Source organism: Varanus komodoensis, unplaced genomic scaffold (genome assembly GCF_004798865.1).
Source record: "Varanus komodoensis strain SLA01 unplaced genomic scaffold, ASM479886v1 scaffold1, whole genome shotgun sequence".
Classification (NCBI taxonomy): domain Eukaryota; kingdom Metazoa; phylum Chordata; class Lepidosauria; order Squamata; family Varanidae; genus Varanus; species Varanus komodoensis.
Genome location: NW_025335268.1, coordinates 18,089,770 through 18,095,769, shown reverse-complemented (window position 1 = coordinate 18,095,769; position 6,000 = coordinate 18,089,770).

Genomic DNA, 6,000 nt, shown 5'->3' with positions numbered 1-6,000 from the left:
TTAAGCAAAACAGGCCTGTTGTTTTTTGATTAACCAGAGGATCTGCTGCAGCGTCTCCCTGTTTTTCTGTGACTGTAGCCCTGTTCATAGAGCACAACTTCCCTCTCTGCTTCAGCATCTAGCCTCCAGGAACAAGGTCTCCTGGAGGCTAGAGGCTAGAGAGGAGACAGCACTTGTGGTAGTGCTGTTAGAAAGCAGATACAGATAATAATTTTATAGGAGGTCAACATTAGGGCTCCCTGAACCATCACTTACTTGGGTTCATCCCCACTTTGCAATAGTTCCAGTCAATTATGGGAGGCTTCATTGTTCCGCTTATACACAACCCAGGCAACAGATTCGACAGAGTGACTGTCTATTCTTGCTTCATAGTATAATTGTCTGGCACAATGTCAGATGTGACATTAGGCAACAGAATATTTCCAGTATTCATTTTGCTTAAGTGCACCCATAAGAACAGATTTATTTTTGACAAATACTAACAAATTAGAATGCAGATGTATGGGTGCATTCTTACTCCAGACTGAATTTATTGAGCTTCTTAAACAGCACAGTCATGTTCAGTTCTAGCACCAGGATATGGAAAAGCAAGTGCTAAATGTGATTTATACTTAAAAACCAAAGAACTTTCCACATATTTCCTATCCCATAATCTTGCTAATCACTCTAGAGATAATGCCATTAAAGTACACACTTTTTACATTACTGATTTAAAGCTTTCTGTCACCATTCAGAGGATTGGGAAAACTTTTTAAAGGTCCTACAATAAATAATATTGATATATGCTAGGAATGCGACTCCTTATTTAATTTTTCCCATTCTTTTCATTTCATCAGGGAACAGAGGAGTTTATTTTAAAAAATCTATTATTTATAAATGCTCATAAAACTTCTTTCATGAAATCATTATTCAAGAAATATTCTAGAAAGGGTCAACTTAAAGAAATGCTTTAAAAGACTGCATAAAGTCTGAATTTGTTTGTATTCCCCTCAAGAGTGACAACAAATTCCTAGCCTGAAGCAACTGAGTTAGGAGAGAAAATGGAAGAAATTATTCAGCCTTACTTACCCATAAACCCATTGGAAGAAGAGTGTTTTATTGAATTCTGCCTGATCTGTTGGAAGGGCTACTAGAGGACTGTCCCAGCCTTCCACACAGGGTTGTTGTTGTGAGATTAAGAGAAAAAGAAGGAGGGAAATTAGGTAAGCTGCTTTGAGTTCCTTGAAAAAAGGCAAGATATAAATATAATAAATATTACATACATACATAAGAGGAGAAAATTGTCTCCCTAACCACTCTCTCAACACCGTGCATAATTTCACACAGCTCTATTATTTCTCCCCTCGCTCACATTTTCCTAAGGTGAGCAATGCCAGATCTTGTAGCCTTTCATCATCTACAGTCAAACCAAAAAGAATGCATGGACCCCTTGAGGGTGCTTGTACTAGCAGTGTTATCTTGCCAGATTGCATAACTTCAAGTCCCATGGGTATCTTTCCAGAGTTCTTAAGCCACTCAGCCTAGTAGACCTGGCATTTACTCTGTTTGCTACCTACCCTACCCTACCCGATCAGATTTGATAGTTAATTCAGTTGTTGCACTCCTCTGTGTCTTTTACATACAGGTTGGAATTGGAAAATGGAAGTTCAATTGAGTTTATCATCAATTGTGGCAAATCAGCTGCTTGGTCACAATCACTGTACATTTCATAGGAGAATACCTTATACCAAGGTGGACCACTGGAACATTTAGCTCAGGATTTTCTTAACTGATGCAGCAGCTCACCAAGGTTTTAGAAAGGAGAATTTTCCATTCCAGACCTACCAGATGATGCTAGGCATGTATGTGCCCTACCATTCGCTGTAGCCCTTCCACATAGAGCAGTCTTTGTGGGACAACTTGCCCATGTAGCTTTCTTCCAACAATGTGCTAGTGCATGTCATTTGAATGTAATCATTACACAGGATAGATATATGCCATCCTTTGTTTCAAGTGGCACAGTTGCCCAAAACTGGTGGTGCACAATTTTTCTGTAGAATACATGAGCAGAGAGAGGGAGACAGAAAGCAGGAACTGTTTCAGAGGCACAGACTACCTGTTCTTCATCTCTGGTTCTGTCCTTCTTTCTTCAAGATTCCCAATGTTTCTCCAGATCAAGAGATATGTAGGTTGGGGATGGTCTTACCTAGAAAACAGGGCTATCCCACTCCCCAACTGCTCCGTAGTCACCTCCTTGCAATTGTTTAGTTTTAAAACACTTCAAAGTAAATGTTTTGCACATGACTTGATTGTTCTCAAATGCTTAAAAAAGTTTGATATGTTGTCTTTCCTACACAGATACTATTTCCATGTGTACCTACATATCATTTGTGATTAGAAGATACCTCTGTCATTATGCCATGGGAACGTATCACCACTGCATCAGTGGTGAATTACTGATTCATTATTTTTGAGAAATATTGATTTGTATCTACACACACACACATACAAACTGTACAAGGCACAGTGCTATTTATCTCAAAGGTTTATGTATATAAATTGGCACTTGCTCTGTAAGACCTGATCCATAGGTGAGAACAACCCATCATAGGCTGTGCAGCACATCATCCAAACCCACTGCTCATTGCTGTTTGGCTACATGACCTCTAGGTGGCAGGGTGCTATTGCAGAATATCACAATTATGCAAACAGAAAACTGCCTTTTCTTTTGTTTTCAGAAATAATTCCTTATTTTCTGTATTCTAAAACAAAAGGGAAAATGCTCTAAAAAAAAAAACACACAGATGTGAAACTGGAGTGTCATCTGTAAACAACCATGAGAAAGCAATCATGAATGCACAAGAAATGTGCCATGCAGAAAAGAATTGGAATATCCAAATATTGGGTAGAAGCTTTATCAGTTGCTGCAGCTGCAGGTTTAGCATTATGCCTGAAATGTTCCCATTGGTACAAGAACAAAAGAATGAAGGTGGAATGAGAGGTGAGAGCTGTAATCAGGGTTACATTTTTAAAGTACCCTTGACTGAATATGTCCACATACAGTTCATAAATATTTCCACAGGCCCATTTAAATGCCCAGTAATATTTATTTTACTTACATGAAGTGCAGTGAGGGGAAATACTTGTTATAGTTCCATTTTGTTATCATGCACTACTGGGAGTAATTAGGAATGAATGAACACAATAAAACCTCCATAATGGGATTTGGGTAGACACCAAAGCAAATAATACATTAACACATTAGAGATTACAAGTAACTTTTGAAAAATGTATGGTTTTGCTGGGTGGAAGACATTACACAGGCAATATGTCAGAATACTGGTTGCTTGTTCCTTGTTCGTATTGGTGGATTTAGGTCCTTTTCACCACTTAAAAACACAACTGCAAGCAATGCAAGCAGGGATTTAAATTCTTGAATAAATGGGTTGAACCATAACTTTTTTTTTACAAAGGGATACAAAGGGTGCAACACAATGAAGAAAATCATTTCTATGCAACAAATGCAGCTAAGTGAGTTGAACATAAATTAAATCAGGTTACTTAACTATTTCCCATTGCTTTATTTTTCCATACACTTAATATATATGTAGTTCAAATTGAAAAAAAATATGGTCCAATCTCAATAGGAACATAAGAAAAACCATGAAGATCAGGCCAAAGTTCCACTTAGTTCAAAGCTCTGTTCCCACAGTGGCCAAGCAGATGCCTGTGGAGAAACCATGAGCAGGATATCTGTGCAATATCATCTGCTTGTTTGTGTTGCCCAACACCTGGTAACAAGAGGTAGATACTGCCTCCAATGGTAGCAGAGAATAGGTGCATTGGAAGGGACCAACGAGCCCATCTGGCCCAACTCCTGCTCAGTGCAGGATTCCAGGTTAAAGCATCAAGAACAAATGGCTGTCTAGCTGCATTTTGAATATCTCCAGTGTGGAATGGCTCGTGACTCGTACCTAGGTAATTGGTTTGATTGTCATATCACTCTAACAGTGTGCAGGAATCTGGTTTCCTGTAACTTCAGTCCTTTATCCCATGTCCTGCACCCCAGGATGATCAGAAAAAGATCTTGGCCCTCCTCCGTACAACTTTTTCAGGTCTGGAAGAATGCTGTCATATCTACCCTTAGCCTCCTCTCCTCAAGCTAAACATGTCATTTCCTCCAGTGTCTCCTCATAGAGCTTTTTTTCCAGTCCTGTGATCATTTTTGTTGTCTCCTCTGAATCTTTTCCAGATTTCTGCACCTTTCTTAAACTATGGTGCCCAGAACTGGACACAGTACTCAAGATGAGGCCTAACCATTGCTGAGTAGAAGGGAACTAGTACTTCATGTGATTTGGAAGTGATCTTTCTATTAATGCAGTCCAAAATAGCACTTGCCTTTTCTGGAGGCACATCACATTGTTGAGTCATGCTCAGTTTGTGATCTATAACAACTTCAAAATCCTCTTTCTTGTAATATTGTTGAGCCAAGTATCTTGAGTCCAGTCTTGTAACTATGCATTTGGTTTCTTTCTCCTAAGTGCACCACTTCGCAATTGTCCTTATTAAATCTCATTCTGTTTTTCCAGTGCAGTGCTCCAACCCAAGCGGAACAGTTTGAATCTTATCTCTATCTTCCGGGGTGTTGGCTATCCTGCCCAATTTTGTGACATGTGCAATTTTGATAAGCATTCTCTATACTACCTTATCAAAATTGTTAATCCAAGTGTTGAAGAGCACTGGGCCCAGGACTGAACCCTGCAGTACCCCACTTGTTACCTCTCCCCAGTTTGAGAAGGTGCCATTGATACCATATCTTCCATGCATTTGTCTAATTCCCTTTTAAAATTATCCAAGTTGGTGGTCATCACTGTGTTGTCACTGTTGCTGTTGTTTATTTGATTTATATGCTGCCCCACTAGCTATAGGCCCTCTGCATGGCTTACATCATTAAAATTCATTATAATATGGCGCAATACAAAACATACGACAGTATACAATCAGTGCCAATAACAAAAAATCTTTAAAAACCATCAAAATTCAATAAAATCAAGACCCACAAAATAAAAATAATGCCATATATATATAGAGAGAATCCAAAGGTAAAACAAAACCCTTAAAATTAATCATATCAAAATATACCATTTAAAACAAATTGGCAGCAGTGCATTAATGTAAGAATAAGAATAAAAATCAAGAGGTCACTTAATCAAAAAAAACTATGGAACAGATGTTTCTTTAGCTGGTGCCAAAAAGGTTAGGCACCAATTGTATCTTCAATGAAATCAAGTTCCGGAGAGTGGGCACTATGCTCAAAACAGTTCTTCTCCTGGCAAACGCCCCCTCACTTCATAGTGGGAAGGAACATGGAGAAGGGCTTCAGATGAAGACTGCTGTGACCCAGCTGGTATGTATGGAGGGAGGCATTCCTTTAGATAACCTGGCCTCAAGCTCTTTCAGGCTTTATATGTTACTGTAAGCACTTTGAATCCAACCCGGAGGGCAACTGGCAGCCAGTGTAGCCTGTGTAGGACTGGGGTGATACGCTCACAGGTGCCAGTCCTAGGAAGCAGGCTTGCCACCAGATTTTGAACAAGTTGCGAGGTCTGGACTATTCTCAAAGGCAGCCCCACATAGACCACGTTACAATAATCCAAGTGGCAGGTTGCCAGCTCATGGATGACTGTGGCAAGGCTCTGCTCGTCCAAGTAGGGATACAGCTGATAGATCAGCCAAAGCTGATAAAAAGCGCTCCTGGAAACTGAGTCTACCTGAGCTGCCAGCAATAGCTTAGGATCCAGGAGCAATCCAAGGCTGGGAATCTTGTCCTTTAGGGGGAGCACAACCCCATCCAGCATAGGTTGAAAATTCCCCACTTGAACAGATGGACTCCCCACTAACAGCACCTCCATCTTATTTGGGTTGAGTCTCAGTTTATTGGCCCACATCCAGCCCATTACCGAGCTCAGGCACGGTTCAGAACAGTTGATGCTTCACCTGGAGGTGAGGAAAATGAGAGGT